Raw genomic sequence first — 17,884 nt, 5'->3', positions numbered from 1 at the left:
ATTTTGACTGTAATAAACCTCATTTGACTGTAATAAACCTCATTTAGACTGTAATAAACCTCATTTTGACTGTAATAACCTCATTTAGACTGTAATAAAACCTCATTTAGACTGTAATAAACCTCATTTAGACTGTAATAAACCTCATTTAGACTGTAATAAACCTCATTTAGACTGTAATAAACCTCATTTAGACTGTAATAAACCTCATTTAGACTGTAATAAACCTCATTTAGACTGTAATAAACCTCATTTAGACTGTAATAAACCTCATTTGACTGTAATAAACCTCATTTAGACTGTAATAAACCTCATTTAGACTGTAATAAACCTCATTTAGACTGTAATAAACCTCATTTTAGACTGTAATAAACCTCATTTTGACTGTAATAAACCTCATTTTGACTGTAATAAACCTCATTTAGACTGTAATAAACCTCATTTTGACTGTAATAAACCTAATTTTGACTGTTATAACCTTATTTAGACTGTTATAAACCTCATTTTGACTGTAATAAACCTCATTTAGACTGTAATAAACCTTCATTTTGACTGTAATAAACCTAATTTTGACTGTAATAAACCTAATTTTGACTGTTATAAACCTCATTTAGACTGTTATAAACATTATTTAGACTGTAATAAACCTCATTTTGTTATTGTTATACAGCTTCTGTTTTGTCTCTCTCTCTCCTCTCTTTCTCTCTCTCTCTGTACCCCGCCCTCTCTCTCTCTCTCTGTACCCCCCCCCCCTCCTCTCTCTCTTTCTCTCTCTCTTTCTCTAAACCTTATTTTCACTATTATAAACATTATTTTGACTGTAATAAACCTCATTTTGACTGTAATAAACCTTAATTTTGACTGTTATAAACCTCATTTTGACTGTAATAAACCTAATTTTGACTGTAATAAACCTCATTTTGATTGTTATAAACCTCATTTTGACGTTATAAACCTCATTTTGACTGTTATAAACCTCATTTTTGACTGTAATAAACCTAATTTTGACTGTTATAAACCTCATTTTGACTGTTATAACCTCATTTGACTGTTATAAACCCTCATTTTGACTGTAATAAACCTAATTTTGACTGTTATAAACCTCATTTAGACTGTAATAAACCTCATTTTGACTGTTATAAATCTCATTTTGACTGTAATAAACCTCATTTTGACTGTTATAAAGCTCATTTTGACTGTTATAAACATTATTTAGACTGTTATAAACCTTATTTAGACTGTTATAAACATTATTTTGACTTTATAAACATTATTTTGACTGTTATAAACCTCATTTTGACTGTAATAAACCTCATTTTGACTGTAATAAACATAATTTTGACCTATTATATACCTCATTTTGACTGTTATACAGCTCATTTGACTGTAATAAACCTCATTTTGACTGTTATAAACCTCATTTTGACTGTTATAAACCTCATTTTGACTGTAATAAACCTAATTTTGACTGTAATAAACTTAATTTTGACTGTTATATACCTCATTTTGACTGTTATAAACCTAATTTTGACTGTAATAAACCTCATTTTGACTGTTATAAACCTCATTTTGACTGTTATAAACCTCATTTTGACTGTTATAAACCTCATTTTGACTGTAATAAACCTCATTTTTGACTGTTATAACCTCATTTAGACTGTTATAAACCTCATTTTGACTGTTATAACCTCATTTTGACTGTAATAAACCTTATTTTGACTGTTATAAACCTCATTTTGACTGTTATAAACCTCATTTTGACTGTAATAAACCTCATTTTTGACTGTTATAAACCTCATTTTGACTGTTAAAACCTCATTTTGACTGTTATAAACCTCATTTTGACTGTTATAAACCTAATTTTGACTGTAATAAACCTCATTTTGACTGTTATAAACCTCATTTTGACTGTTATAAACCTGATTTTGACTGTTATAACCTGATTTTGACTGTAATAAACCTAATTTTGACTGTTATAAACCTCATTTTGACTGTTATAAACCTCATTTTGACTGTTATAAACATTATTTAGACTGTAATAAACATGTTTAACTCATTCTTGTACATGTGTTATACATTCACACAGCTGGTGTTATACAGTCACACAGCTGGTGTTATACAGTCACACAGCTGGTGTTATACAGTCACACAGCTGGTGTTATACAGTCACACAGCTGGTGTTATACAGTCACACAGCTGGTGTTATACGGTCACACAGCTGGTGTTATACAGTCACACAGCTGGTGTTATACGGTCACACAGCTGGTGTTATACAGTCACACAGCTGGTGTTATACAGTCACACAGCTGGTGTTATACAGTCACACAGCTGGTGTGTTATACGGTCACACAGCTGATGTGTTATACAGTCACACAGCTGGTGTGTTATACAGTCACACAGCTGGTGTTATACAGTCACACAGCTGGTGTTATACAGTCACACAGCTGGTGTTATACGGTCACACAGCTGGTGTGTTATACGGTCACACAGCTGGTGTTATACAGTCACACAGCTGGTGTTATACGGTCACACAGCTGGTGTTATACAGTCACACAGCTGGTGTTATACAGTCACACAGTTGGTGTTATACAGTCACACAGCTGGTGTGTTATACGGTCACACAGCTGATGTGTTATACAGTCACACAGCTGGTGTGTTATACAGTCACACAGCTGGTGTTATACAGTCACACAGCTGGTGTTATACAGTCACACAGCTGGTTTTATACAGTCACACAGCTGGTGTTATACAGTCACACAGCTGGTGTTATACAGTCACACAGCTGGTGTTATACAGTCACACAGCTGGTGTTATACAGTCACACAGCTGGTGTGTTATACGGTCACACAGCTGATGTGTTATACAGTCACACAGCTGGTGTGTTATACAGTCACACAGCTGGTGTTATACAGTCACACAGCTGGGGACCAACGCAAAATAATCAATTTGTTTAATTTTACAGCGTGATAGTTGTAATATAGTGTTATTCGTTTGTAAAACTAGACTTTTATTCCATTCTGTTCTCTTCCAAGCCATTCCATTATATTCCATACCATTCTAATTGTTGCAGTACAGTTTCATAGTTTGACCTAAGACAGAGGTGAGGCGTCCTCCAGGCACATCATAGTTTGACCTAAGACAGAGGTTATGGCTTCCCTCGGTCACTCATCGTTTGACCTAAGACAGAGGTTATGGCTTCCCTCGGTCACTCATAGTTTGACCTAAGACAGAGGTTATGGCTTCCTCCAGTCACACCATAGTTTGACCTAAGACAGAGGTTGTGGCTTCCCTCAGTCACACCATAGTTTGACCTAAGACAGAGTTATGGCTTCTCCCGGTCACACCATAGTTTGACCTAAGACAGAGGTTATGGCTTCCCTCGGTCACTCATAGTTTGACCTAAGACAGAGGTTATGGCTTCCTCCAGTCACACCATAGTTTGACCTAAGACAGAGGTTATGGCTTCCCTCGGTCACACCATAGTTTGACCTAAGACAGAGGTTATGGCTTCCCTCGGTCACACCATAGTGATGACAGTCAGCGAAAAGTTTTATCCAGACAGTCAAAGTATCACCATTAAGTAATAAGACAATCTAATCAATAAATACTAATAATCAGTTATTAGAGGCCTTATCGCAGGACATTACAGGGATAGGCCTCACAATCACTACCTGGTGGTGCTAGTCTCTATATTACAGACTCCTCACAGTCACTACCTGGTGGTGCTAGTCTCCTCAGTCACTACATAGTCTCTATATTACAGACTCCTCACCGTCACTACCTGGTGGTGCTAGTCTCTATATTACAGACTCCTCACCGTCACTACTTGGTGGTGCTAGTCTCTATATTACAGACTCCTCCCAGTCACTACCTGGTGGTGCTAGTCTCTATATTACAGACTCCTCACAGTCACTACCTGGTGGTGCTAGTCTCTATATTACAGACTCCTCACCGTCACTACCTGGTGGTGCTAGTCTCTATATTACAGACTCCTCCCAGTCACTACCTGGTGGTGCTAGTCTCTATTACAGACTCCTCACAGTCACTACCTGGTGGTGCTAGTCTCTATATTACAGGGAAAGGCCTCACAGTCACTACCTGGTGGTGCTAGTCTCTATATTACAGACTCCTCACAGTCACCACCTGGTGGTGCTAGTCTCTATATTACAGAGTCCTCACAGTCACTACCTGGTGGTGCTAGTCTCTATATTACAGACTCCTGACAGTCACTACCTGGTGGTGCTAGTCTCTATATTACAGACTCCTCACCGTCACTACCTGGTGGTGCTAGTCTCTATATTACAGACTCCTCACCGTCACTACCTGGTGGTGCTAGTCTCTATATTACAGACTCCTCCCAGTCACTACCTGGTGGTGTTAGTCTCTATTACAGACTCCTCACAGTCACTACCTGGTGGTGCTAGTCTCTATATTACAGGGAAAGGCCTCACAGTCACTACCTGGTGGTGCTAGTCTCTATATTACAGACTCCTCACAGTCACCACCTGGTGGTGCTAGTCTCTATATTACAGAGTCCTCACAGTCACTACCTGGTGGTGCTTGTCTCTATATTACAGACTCCTGACAGTCACTACCTGGTGGTGCTAGTCTCTATATTACAGACTCCTGACAGTCACTACCTGGTGGTGCTAGTCTCTATATTACAGACTCCTCACCGTCACTACCTGGTGGTGCTAGTCTCTATATTACAGACTCCTCACCGTCACTACCTGGTGGTGCAAGTCTCTATATTACAGACTCCTCAGTTATTACCTGGTGGTGGTAGTCTCTATATTACAGACTCCTCACCGTCACTACCTGGTGGTGCTATTCTCTATATTACAGACTCCTCACTGTCACTACCTGGTGGTGCTAGTGGTGGTGCTAGTCTCTATATTACAGGGATAGGCCTCAAAGTCACTACCTGGTGATGCTAGTCTCGATATTACAGACTCCTCACCGTCACTACCTGGTGGGCCTAGTCTCTATATTACAGGGATAGGCCTCACCGTTACTACCTGGTGGTGCTAGTCTCTATATTACAGGGATAGGCCTCACCGTTACTACCTGGTGGTGCTAGTCTCTATATTACAGGGATAGGCCTCACCGTCACTACCTGGTGGTACTACTCTCTATATTTCATGGATAGGCCTCACCGTCACTACCTGGTGGTGCTAGTCTCTATATTACAGGGATAGGCCTCACCGTCACTACCTGGTGGTGCTAGTCTTTATATTACAGATGCCTCACCGTGAATACCTGGTGGTGCAAGTCCCTATATTACAGACTCCTGACAGTCACTACCTGGTGGTGCTAGTCTCTATATTACAGACTCCTCACCGTCACTACCTGGTGGTGCTAGTCTCTATATTACAGGGATAGGCCTCACCATCACTACCTGGTGGTGCTAGTCTCTATATTACAAACTCCTCACCGTCACTACCTGGTGGTGCTAGTCTCTATATTACAGACTCCTCACCGTCACTACCTGGTGGTGCAAGTCTCTATATTACAGACCCCTCAGTCACTACCTGGTGGTGCTATTCTCTATATTACAGACTCCTCACCGTCACTACCTGGTGGTGCTAGTCTCTATATTACAGACTCATCACCGTCACTACCTGGTGGTGCTAGTCTCTATATTACAGACTCCTCACCGTCACTACCTGGTGGTGCTAGTCTCTATATTACAGACTCCTCAGTCACTACCTGGTGGTGCTAGTCTCCTCAGTCACTACATAGTCTCTATATTACAGACTCCTCACCGTCACTACCTGGTGGTGCTAGTCTCTATATTACAGACTCCTCACCGTCACTACCTGGTGGTGCTAGTCTCTAAATTACAGACTCCTCACAGTCACTACTTGGTGGTGCTAGTCTCTATATTACAGACTCCTCCCAGTCACTACCTGGTGGTGCTAGTCTCTATATTACAGACTCCTCACAGTCACTACCTGGTGGTGCTCTTCTCTATATTACAGACTCCTCCCAGTCACTACCTGGTGGTGCTAGTCTCTATATTACAGACTCCTCACCGTCACTACCTGGTGGTTGCTAGTCTCTATATTACAGACTCCTCCCAGTCACTACCTGGTGCGGTGAGTCTCTATTACAGACTCCTCACAGTCACTACCTGGTAGTGCTAGTCTCTATATTACAGGGAAAGGCCTCACAGTCACTACCTGGTGGTGCTAGTCTCTATATTACAGACTCCTCACAGTCACCACCTGGTGGTGCTAGTCTCTATATTACAGACTCCTCACAGTCACTACCTGGTGGTGCTAGTCTCTATATTACAGACTCCTCACCGTCACTACCTGGTGGTGCTAGTCTCTATATTACAGACTCCTCACCGTCACTACCTGGTGGTGCTATTCTCTATATTACAGACTCCTCACTGTCACTACCTGGTGGTGCTAGTGATGGTGCTAGTCTCTATATTACAGGGATAGGCCTCAAAGTCACTACCTGGTGATGCTAGTCTCAATATTACAGACTCCTCACCGTCACTACCTGGTGGTGCTAGTCTCTATATTACAGGGATAGGCCTCACCATTACTACCTGGTGGTGCTAGTCTCTATATTACAGGGATAGGCCTCACCGTTACTACCTGGTGGTGCTAGTCTCTATATTACAGGGATAGGCCTCACCGTCACTACCTGGTGGTGCTAGTCTCTATATTACAGGGATAGGCCTCACCGTCACTACCTGGTGGTGCAAGTCTCTATATTTCATGGATAGGCCTCACCGTCACTACCTGGTGGTGCTAGTCTCTATATTACAGGGATAGGCCTCACCGTCACTACCTGGTGGTGCTAGTCTCTATATTACAGGGATAGGCCTCACCGTCACTACCTGGTGGTGCTAGTCTCTATATTACAGGGATAGGCCTCACCGTTACTACCTGGTGGTGCTAGTCTCTATATTACAGGGATAGGCCTCACCGTCACTACCTGGTGGTGCTAGTCTCTATATTTCATGGATAGGCCTCACCGTCACTACCTGGTGGTGCTAGTCTCTATATTACAGGGATAGGCCTCACCGTCACTACCTGGTGGTGCTAGTCTCTATATTACAGGGATAGGCCTCACCGTCACTACCTGGTGGTGCTAGTCTTTATATTACAGATGCCTCACCGTGAATACCTGGTGGTGCAAGTCCCTATATTACAGACTCCTGACAGTCACTACCTGGTGGTGCTAGTCTCTATATTACAGACTCCTCACCGTCACTACCTGGTGGTGCTAGTCTCTATATTACAGGGATAGGCCTCACCGTCACTACCTGGTGGTGCTAGTCTCTATATTACAGACTCCTCACAGTCACTACCTGGTGGTACTAGTCTCTATATTACAAACTCCTCACCGTCACTACCTGGTGGTGCTGGTCTCTATATTACAGACTCCTCACCGTCACTACCTGGTGGTGCAAGTCTCTATATTACAGACCCCTCAGTCACTACCTGGTGGTGCTATTCTCTATATTACAGACTCCTCACCGTCACTACCTGGTGGTGCTAGTCTCTATATTACAGACTCATCACCGTCACTACCTGGTGGTGCTAGTCTCTATATTACAGACTCATCACCGTCACTACCTGGTGGTGCTAGTCTCTATATTACAGACTCCTCACCGTCACTACCTGGTGGTGCTAGTCTCTATATTACAGACTCCTCACAGTCACTACCTGGTGGTGCTAGTCTCCTCAGTCACTACATAGTCTCTATATTACAGGGATAGGCCTCAAAGTCACTACCTGGTGATGCTAGTCTCAATATTACAGACTCCTCACCGTCACTACCTGGTGGTGCTAGTCTCTATATTACAGGGATAGGCCTCACCGTTACTACCTGGTGGTGCTAGTCTCTATATTACAGGGATAGGCCTCACCGTTACTACCTGGTGGTGCTAGTCTCTATATTACAGGGATAGGCCTCACCGTCACTACCTGGTGGTGCTAGTCTCTATATTACAGGGATAGGCCTCACCGTCACTACCTGGTGGTGCAAGTCTCTATATTTCATGGATAGGCCTCACCGTCACTACCTGGTGGTGCTAGTCTCTATATTACAGGGATAGGCCTCACCGTCACTACCTGGTGGTGCTAGTCTCTATATTACAGGGATAGGCCTCACCGTCACTACCTGGTGGTGCTAGTCTCTATATTACAGGGATAGGCCTCACCGTCACTACCTTGGTGGTGCTAGTCTTTATATTACAGACGCCTCACCGTGAATACCTGGTGGTGCAAGTCTCTATATTACAGACTCCTGACAGTCACTACCTGGTGGTGCAAGTCTCTATATTACAGACTCCTCAGTCATTACCTGGTGGTGCTAGTCTCTATATTACAGACCTCTCACAGTCACTACCTGGTGGCGCTAGTCTCTATATGACAGACTCCTCAGTCACTACCTGATGGTGCTTGTCTCCTCAGTCACTACCCGGCAGTGCTAGTCTCCTCGGTCACTACCTGGTGATGCTAGTCTCCTCAGTCACTACCTGGTGGTGCTAGTCTCCTCAGTCACTACCTGGTGGTGCTATTCTCTATATGACAGAATCTTCAGTCACTACCTGGCGGTGCTAGTCTCCTCAGTCACTACTTGGTGGTGCTAGTCTCTATATTACAGACTCCTCACAGTCACTACCTGGTGGTGCTAGTCTCTATATTACAGACTCCTCACAGTCACTACCTGGTGGTGCTAGTCTGTATATTACAGACTCCTCACAGTCACTACCTGGTGGTGCTAGTCTCTATATTACAGACTACTCACAGTCACTACCTGGTGGTGCTAGTCTCCTCAGTCACTACCTGGTGGTGCTAGTCTCCTCAGTCACTACCTGGCGGTGCTAGTCTCCTCAGTCACTACCTGGCGGTGCTGTGTAGAAAGGATAATGGACCTATATTCATGCATTTCCAGAATGCTAATAATCCCTAGACAGTCAGGGAGCAATGCACATTCCAAAAACTATGAATGGAGGTCTATTTAGTGCAAATTTTGACGGCAAGGAAATATAACCAGTTTTGAGTGCGGTCCTCCGGACCTCGTTGACGACCGATGGCGCCTCTCAGGACAAAATTAGTTTGACACCCCTGATCTAATGGTTAAGGTGAGGGATTGGAAATGAAAGCTCATCCTCTGTCTGTAGCTAGCGGGTGAAATACATCTTTAGCTAGCGGGTGAAATACATCTGTAGCTAGCGGGTAAAATACATCTTTAGCTAGCGGGTGAAATACATCTGTAGCTAGTGGGTGAAATACATCTGTAGCTAGCGGGTGAAATACATCTGTAGCTAGCGGGTGAAATACATCTGTAGCTAGTGGGTGAAATACATCTGTAGCTAGCGGGTGAAATACATCTGTAGCTAGCGGGTGAAATACATCTGTAGCTAGCGGGTGAAATACATCTGTAGCTAGCGGGTGAAATACATCTTTAGCTAGCGGGTGAAATACATCTGTAGCTAGCGGGTGAAATACATCTGTAGCTAGCGGGTGAAATACATCTGTAGCTAGCGGGTGAAATACATCTTTAGCTAGCGGGTGAAATACATCTGTAGCTAGCGGGTGAAATACATCTTTAGCTAGCGGGTGAAATACATCTGTAGCTAGCGGGTGAAATACATCTGTAGCTAGTGGGTGAAATACATCTTTAGCTAGCGGGTGAAATACATCTGTAGCTAGCGGGTGAAATACATCTGTAGCTAGCGGGTGAAATACATCTTTAGCTAGCGGGTGAAATACATCTGTAGCTAGCGGGTGAAATATATCTGTAGCTAGCGGGTGAAATACATCTGTAGCTAGTGGGTGAAATACATCTGCAAGAGGGTCTGTTCAGGTGGGTGCAACGTTAAAAATAAAAACTTTACGTGTTCAGGTATAGAAATGTGTTGTGTTGATAGATCAGGAACGAGTGTTTGTCATTTAGAACTAACTTGAAGGTACTGTGAGGGACTGACTGAATGGGATGGTGTGCTGGCTCACTCACACCACCTGCTGGACTTATGATGTTACTACACCCTGTTTCCTGGATACAGTATCAAATCCTCTCACACATTTCACTGCTATTCTGCTGTTGTTGTTGTTCCAGACAATATCATCCACGTTACCCTCTTCTGCTATTCTGCTGTTGTTATTCCAGGCAATATGGAGTCCTACGGATGTGCTCTGTTTCACCCTCTAGTACTGGATTGGTCAAGTTAGCCTGGAGTCCCACGGATGTGCTCTGTTTCACCCTCTAGTATTGGATTGGTCAAGTTAGCCTGGAGTCCCACTGATGTGCTCTGTTTCACCCTCTAGTATTGGATTGGTCAAGTTAGCCTGGAGTCCCATTGATGTGCTCTGTTTCACCCTCTAGTATTGTATTGGTCAAGTTAGCCTGGAGGCCTGCGGATGTGCACTGTTTCACCATCTAGTATTGGATTGGTCAAGTTAGCCTGGAGTCTCACTGATGTGCTCTGTTTCACCCTCTAGTATTGAGTCCCACTGATGTGCTCTGTTTCACCATCTAGTACTGGATTGGTGAAGTTAGCCTGGAGTCCCACTGATGTGCTCTGTTTCACCATCTAGTAAGATAGCATGAGATGAAAGTAGATGTTGAAAACTGAGACCAGGTAATGCCTATGTAGAAGACATGAATTAGGATCATGGTTTGGTTATGAGGTAGCCCTGCCCAAATAAGTACATTGGTACATATTGGTTGGGGTAAGATAGGCCTTTATAGATGTCAGACATAGTCGTGAACCCCCGATCTCCCACGGGAGAAAACTAACGTCTTGACCAATGAGACCAAGAGGAAATGTCCTTATTTGGGCAGGGCTAACTCATAACTCAAACCATGAGCCTGATTCATGTCTTCTACAAAGGCATACCTGGTCTGTAGGTCTATGCTACCTTGTGAAATAAAACAGGTTTAATTAATATGATCTATAGTGAATCATTGCGCAATATAAATGTATGGTGTCATATCTCTATCCTATCATTGCTATAATAAGCCCTGTCATGTTCAGGCTAAATTATAACTTCAATCTTCTCTCATATTTCAGTAATGTTCTGAATCATGTTGATTAATAAACTGTGGAAACTTGTTTTTTGATTACAATTTTTTTTTTTTACTTGACACGGATCTGATTGAAGATACTTCTTCCTCTCCACGACCCATCATTGTGAAACTGGCAGGAAATTCTATGGTCTTTTCTCATTTGGGGAAAAAGTCAGTCCTCCGTCCTCTCTCCTCCGCCCTCCCTCCCTCTCTCTTCCTCCCTCTCTCTTCCTCCCTCTTTCTTCCTCCCTCTCTCTTCCTCCCTCTCTCTTCCTCCCTCTCTCTTCCTCCCTCTCTCTTCCTCCCTCTCTCCTCCGTCCTCTCTCCTCCGTCCTCTCTCCTCCGTCCTCTCTCCTCTCTCCTCTGTCCTCTCTCCTCTGTCCTCTCTCCTCTGTCCTCTCTCCTCCGTCCTCTCTCCTCCGTCCTCTCTCTTCCGTCCTCTCTCCTCCGTCCTCTCTCCTCCGTCCTCTCTCCTCCGCCCTCTCTCCTCCGTCCTCTCTCCTCTGCCCTCTCTCCTCCGTGACCCGGAAACCGATGGTTTGAGGAGTGGTTGAGGAGTTGTCAGTTCATTAGTAGGTCGAACGGAAGACTTATCCTCCCCTCCTCGATAGGACACATTACTTTCCTCAGTGAAAGGTGACTACCTGAGTCCTTCACAGAAGAGTTTTGATATCTCCTCCACACACCCTTTTAATCAGCTGTTGTTTTGTCTGAGGAGAAAAGCATACAGACATGTAAAAACAATAGGCTACTTATTGTTTTATCTAGAATTTTTTTTACAAATAAAACATTTTAAAAAAATGACTTTTATTTTTACTAGGCAAGTCAGATAAGAACAAATTATTATTTTGAATGACGGCTTAGGAACAGAAGTTCAGGGGCAGAAGGACAGACCACTAGGCTGCCCTGCCACGTCTACACTCTAACCACTAGGCTACCCTGCTACCTCTACACTCTAACCACTAGGCCACCCTGCCACCTCTACACTCTAACCACTAGGCTACCCTGCCACCTCTACACTCTAACCACTAGGCTACCCTGCCACCTCTACACTCTAACCACTAGGCCACCCTGCCACCTCTACACTCTAACCACTAGGCTACCCTGCCACCTCTACACTCTAACCACTAGGCTACCCTGCCACCTCTACACTCTAACCACTAGGCTACCCTGCCACCTCTACACTCTAACCACTAGGCTGCCCTGCCACCTCTACACTCTAACCACTAGGCTACCCTGCCACCTCTACACTCTAACCACTAGGCTACCCTGCCACCTCTACACTCTAACCACTAGGCTGCCCTGCCACCTCTACACTCTAACCACTAGGCTACCCTGCCACCTCTACCCTCTAACCACTAGGCTACCCTGCCACCTCTACACTCTAACCACTAGGCTACCCTGCCACCTCTACACTCTAACCACTAGGCTACCCTGCCACCTCTACACTCTAACCACTAGGCTACCCTGCCACCTCTACACTCTAACCACTAGGCTGCCCTGCCACCTCTACACTCTAACCACTAGGCTACCCTGCCACCTCTACCCTCTAACCACTAGGCTACCCTGCCACCTCTACACTCTAACCACTAGGCTACCCTGCCACCTCTACACTCTAACCACTAGGCTACGCTGCCATCTCTACACTCTAACCACTAGGCTACCCTGCCACCTCTACACTTTAACCACTAGGCTACCCTGCCACCTCTACACTCTAACCACTAGGCCACCCTGCCACCTCTACACTCTAACCACTAGGCTACCCTGCCACCTCTACACTCTAACCACTAGGCTACCCTGCCACCTCTACACTCTAACCACTAGGCTACCCTGCCACCTCTACCCTCTAACCACTAGGCTACCCTGCCACCTCTACACTCTAACCACTAGGCTACCCTGCCACCTCTACACTCTAACCACTAGGCTACGCTGCCATCTCTACACTCTAACCACTAGGCTACCCTGCCACCTCTACACTTTAACCACTAGGCTACCCTGCCACCTCTACACTTTAACCACTAGGCTACCCTGCCACCTCTACACTTTAACCACTAGGCTACCCTGCCGCCTCTACACTCTAACCACTAGGCTACCCTGCCACCTCTACACTCTAACCACTAGGCTGCCCTGCCACCTCTACACTCTAACCTCTAGGCTACCCTGCCACCTCTACACTCTAACCTCTAGGCTACCCTGCCACCTCTACACTCTAACCTCTAGGCTACCCTGCCACCTCTACACTCTAACCACTAGGCTACCCTGCCACCTTTTTACATCTAAATGTTGCTACAAGGGTATGAGATGTATCTAATTACACACCACTAGGACTGGGATTACACACCACTAGGACTGGGATTACACACCACTAGGACTGAGATTACACACCACTAGGACTGGGATTACACACCACTAGGACTGAGATTACACACCACTAGGACTGAGATTACACACCACTAGGACTGGGATTACACACCACTAGGACTACAGACCACTAGGACTGAGATTACACACCACTAGGACTGGGATTACACACAACTAGGACTGGGATTACACACCACTAGGACTGGGACTACACACCACTAGGACTGGGATTACACACCACTAGGACTACACACCACTAGGACTGGGATTACACACCACTAGGACTGGGAATACACACCACTAGGACTGGGATTACACACCACTAGGACTACAGACCCCTAGGACTGAGATTACACACCACTAGGACTGGGATTACACACAACTAGGACTGGGATTACACACCACTAGGACTGGGACTACACACCACTAGGACTGGGATTACACACCACTAGGACTACAGACCACTAGGACTGGGGTTACACACAACTAGGACTGGGATTACACACCACTAGGACTGGGATTAAACACCACTAGGACTGGGATTACACACAACTAGGACTACAGACCACTAGGACTGAGATTACACACCACTAGGACTACACACCACTAGGACTGGGATTACACACCACTAGGACTGGGACTACACACCACTAGGACTGGGATTACACACAACTAGGACTACAGACCAATAGGACTGAGATTAAACACCACTAGGACTACAGACCACTAGGACTGGGATTACACACAACTAGGACTGGGATTACACACCACTAGGACTGAGATTACACAACACTAGGACTGAGATTACACACCACTAGGACTGAGATTACACACCACTCGGACTGGGATTACACACCACTAGGACTGAGATTACACACCACTAGGACTGAGATTACACACCATTAGGACTGGGATTTCACACCACTAGGACTGGGATTGCACACCATGAGGACTATACACCACTAGGACTGGGATTACACACCACCAGGACTAAACAAAATGGTTTTTTAAATAGGTTCTACAATTTAAAAGCATTCATTCGAAGTGGAAGAACAGCTAAACGTAGATAAATCTCCTGATAAAGGAAACTCAACATAATTCAAGAGTCAACACTCGGACCATGGACGAAATTTTAAAGTGAGATTACTTTTTACATCAAGATCAGGGGAGAGCGCGAACGCAGTCCCCCACTACCAGAAATTATGCAATCGAGATTTCCACATTTGAGAAATTCGCAGGGGTCAGCACAGCCGGAGTGCAATGGCTGAGCCTCGCCCTGGGTGAACCGCCTTCTTGATCACGGTGTCTCCCTTGCCAGGTAAGTATGAGTTGTACACGTTGGTAGAGGAGTACTCCTTCCAGGACAAAGGTGTTTGACTCACGGTTACCACTTCTACTACTGATATACCACATCATATTGAACAAGGTTTAATGACATTTACGAATACAGTTGCGGACAAGGCGAAGAAAAAGCAATACATTTTGTTTTACTATATTATATCACGGTCCGAATTTTCTCCCATCATGCAACACGGTAGAAATTCTATATTTATTGCATTTTTTGTCTAAATGTCCGTCTGGTTACACACAAGTAGGCAATGTACCAAAATGCAGAAATCACATTCGTGCACACAGCCAACCGAAAGACACCACTTATTTCTGGTGTTTTGTAGCGTTCCAGACGTTGTAGGAATAGTTTCATCACGCTTGTTTTCTGGTCTCAGTAAAATATGATTCCACCATCGACCACAGGGTGGCATACGACCCACAGATACGGAGGAGAAACAGTAGCCTACTACTTCATCATCAAGAAGACACAGTAGTAGCTACTCGGGGTGTGCTGACATGGCCATACTCGTATTTGTAATTGAATCTGTAAATGTACAGTTGATAGTCAGGTAGGATGATTCTCGTGATCGGGGGAAAAAACCCAAATCATTTTAACATGTCTAAACATTCTCAAAGTGGGTTGTAATGCCAAAGTGGGTTGTAATGTCAGTGGGTTGTAATGTCAGTGGGTTGTAATGCCAAAGTGGGTTGTAATGTCAGTGGGTTGTAATGTCAAAGTGGTTGTAATGCCAAAGTGGGTTGTAATGTCAGTGGGTTGTAATGTCAGTGGGTTGTAATATCATCAAAGTGGGTTGTAATGTCAGTGGGTTGTAATGTCAGTGGGTTGTAATATCAAAGTGGGTTGTAATGTCAAAGTGGGTTGTAATGTCAACGTGGGTTGTATGTCAAAGTGGGTTGTAATGTCAGTGGGTTGTATTTTCAGTGGGTTGTAATGTCAAAGTGGGTTGTAATGTCAAAGTGGGTTGTAATGTCAGTGGTTTGTAATGTCAGTGGGTTGTAATTTCAAAGTGGGTTGTAATGTCAAAGTGGTTGTAATGTCAAAGTGGGTTGTAATGTCAGTGGGTTGTATTGTCAGTGGGTTTTAATATCATTAGTGGGTTGAAATGTCAGTGGGTTGTAATGTCAGTGGGTTGTAATGTCAAAGTGGGTTGTAATGTCAGTGGGTTGTAATGCCAAAGTGGGTTGTAATGCCAAAGTGGGTTGTAATGTCAGTGGGTTGTAATGCCAAAGTGGGTTGTAATGTCAGTGGGTTGTAATGTCAGTGGGTTGTAATGCCAAAGTGGGTTGTAATGCCAAAGTGGGTTGTATGTCAAAGTGGGTTGTAATGTCAAAGTGGGTTGTAATGTCAGTGGGTTGTATTTTCAGTGGGTTGTAATGTCAAAGTGGGTTGTAATGTCAGTGTTTGTAATGTCAGTGGGTTGTAATGTCAAAGTGGGTTGTAATGTCAACGTGGGTTGTATGTCAAAGTGGGTTGTAATGTCAAAGTGGGTTGTAATGTCAGTGGGTTGTATTTTCAGTGGGTTGTAATGTCAAAGTGGGTTGTAATGTCAGTGTTTGTAATGTCAGTGGGTTGTAATTTCAAAGTGGGTTGTAATTTCAAAGTGGGTTGTAATGTCAAAGTGGTTGTAATGTCAAAGTGGGTTGAAATGTCAAAGTGGGTTGTAATGTCAGTGGGTTGTAATGTCAAAGTGGGTTGTAATGTCAGTGGGTTGTAATGCCAAAGTGGGTTGTAATGTCAGTGGGTTGTAATGTCAGTGGGTTGTAATGTCAAAGTGGGTTGTAATTTCAGTGGGTTGTAATGTCAAAGTAGGTTGTAATGTCAGTGGGTTGTAATTTCAGTGGGTTGTAATGTCAAAGTGGGTTGTAATGTCAGTGGGTTGTAATGATAGAGTTCAGTGTGTCAAATCGGAGGGCCTGTTGTCCGGACCTCTGGCAGTTTCTATGGGGGTGCCACAGGGTTCAAGCCTCGGGCCGACTCTTCTCTGTAATACATCAATGATGTTGATCTTGCTGCTGGTGATTCTCTGGTACACCTCTACGCAGACGACACCATTCTGTATACTTCTGGCCCCTCTTTGGACACTGTGTTAACTAACCTCCAGACGAGCTTCAATGCCATACAACTCTCCTTCCGTGGCCTCCAACTGCTCTTAAACGCAGGGAAAACTAAATGCATGCTTTTCAACTGATCTCTGCCCGTATCTGCTCTCCCGTTCAGCATCACTACTCTGGACGGCTCTGACTTAGAATACGTGGACAACTACAAATACCTAGGTGTCTGGTTAGACTGTAAACTCTCCTTCCAGACTCACATTAATCAGCTCCAATCCAAAATTAAATCTATAATTAGCTTCCTATATCGCAACAAAGCATCCTTCACTCATGCTGCCAAACATACCCTCGTAAAACTGACCATCCTGCCGATCCTCAACTTCGGTGATGTCATCTATAAAATAGCCTCCAACACTCTACTCAACAAACTGGATGCAGTCCATCACAGTGCCATCCGTTTTGTCGCCAAAGCCCCATACACTACCCACCATTGCGACCTGTACGCTCTCGTTGGTTGGCCCTCGCTTCATACTCGTCACCAAACCCACTGGCTACAGGTTATCAACAAGTCTCTTCTAGGTAAAGCCCCGCCTTATCTCAGCTCGCTGGTCACCATAGCAGCACCCACTCGTAGCACGCGCTCCAGCAGGTATATCTCACTGGTCACTCCCCAAAGCCAATTCCTCCTTTGGTCGTCTTTCCTTCCAGTTCTCTGCTGCCAATGACTGGAAGGAACTGCAAAAATCTCTGAAGTTGGAGACTATTATCTCCCTCACTAGCTTTAAGCACCAGCTGTCAGAGCAGCTCACAGATCACCATACAGTATTTATTTATTTATCTTGCTCCTTTGCACCCCAGTATCTCTACTTGCACATTCATCTTCTGCACATCTACCATTCCAGTCTTTCAATTGTTATATTGTAATTACTTCCCCACCATGGCCTATTTATTGCCCTATGTCCCTTATCTTAACCTCATTTGCACTCACTGTACATAGACTTTTTGTTTTCTTTTGTTCTACTGTATTATTGACTGTATGTTTTGTTTATTCCATGTGTAACTCTGTGTTGTTGTATGTGTC

General features: G+C 44.4%; 1 non-coding gene across 1 annotated transcript; it reads right to left on the bottom strand.

Moving 5' to 3' along the window:
- Positions 1-14,563: 14,563 nt before the first annotated feature.
- LOC116360220 (U1 spliceosomal RNA) lies at positions 14,564-14,727 on the bottom strand. The gene has a single exon (XR_004206981.1). It is a non-coding gene; the product is annotated as a U1 spliceosomal RNA (small nuclear RNA).
- Positions 14,728-17,884: the final 3,157 nt, after the last annotated feature.

Source organism: Oncorhynchus kisutch, unplaced genomic scaffold, assembly GCF_002021735.2.
Source record: "Oncorhynchus kisutch isolate 150728-3 unplaced genomic scaffold, Okis_V2 Okis07a-Okis12b_hom, whole genome shotgun sequence".
In the NCBI taxonomy this organism is placed as follows: domain Eukaryota; kingdom Metazoa; phylum Chordata; class Actinopteri; order Salmoniformes; family Salmonidae; genus Oncorhynchus; species Oncorhynchus kisutch.
The sequence above is the reverse complement of the archived record's forward strand: the minus strand, read 5'-3'. Positions and strand labels throughout refer to the sequence as shown.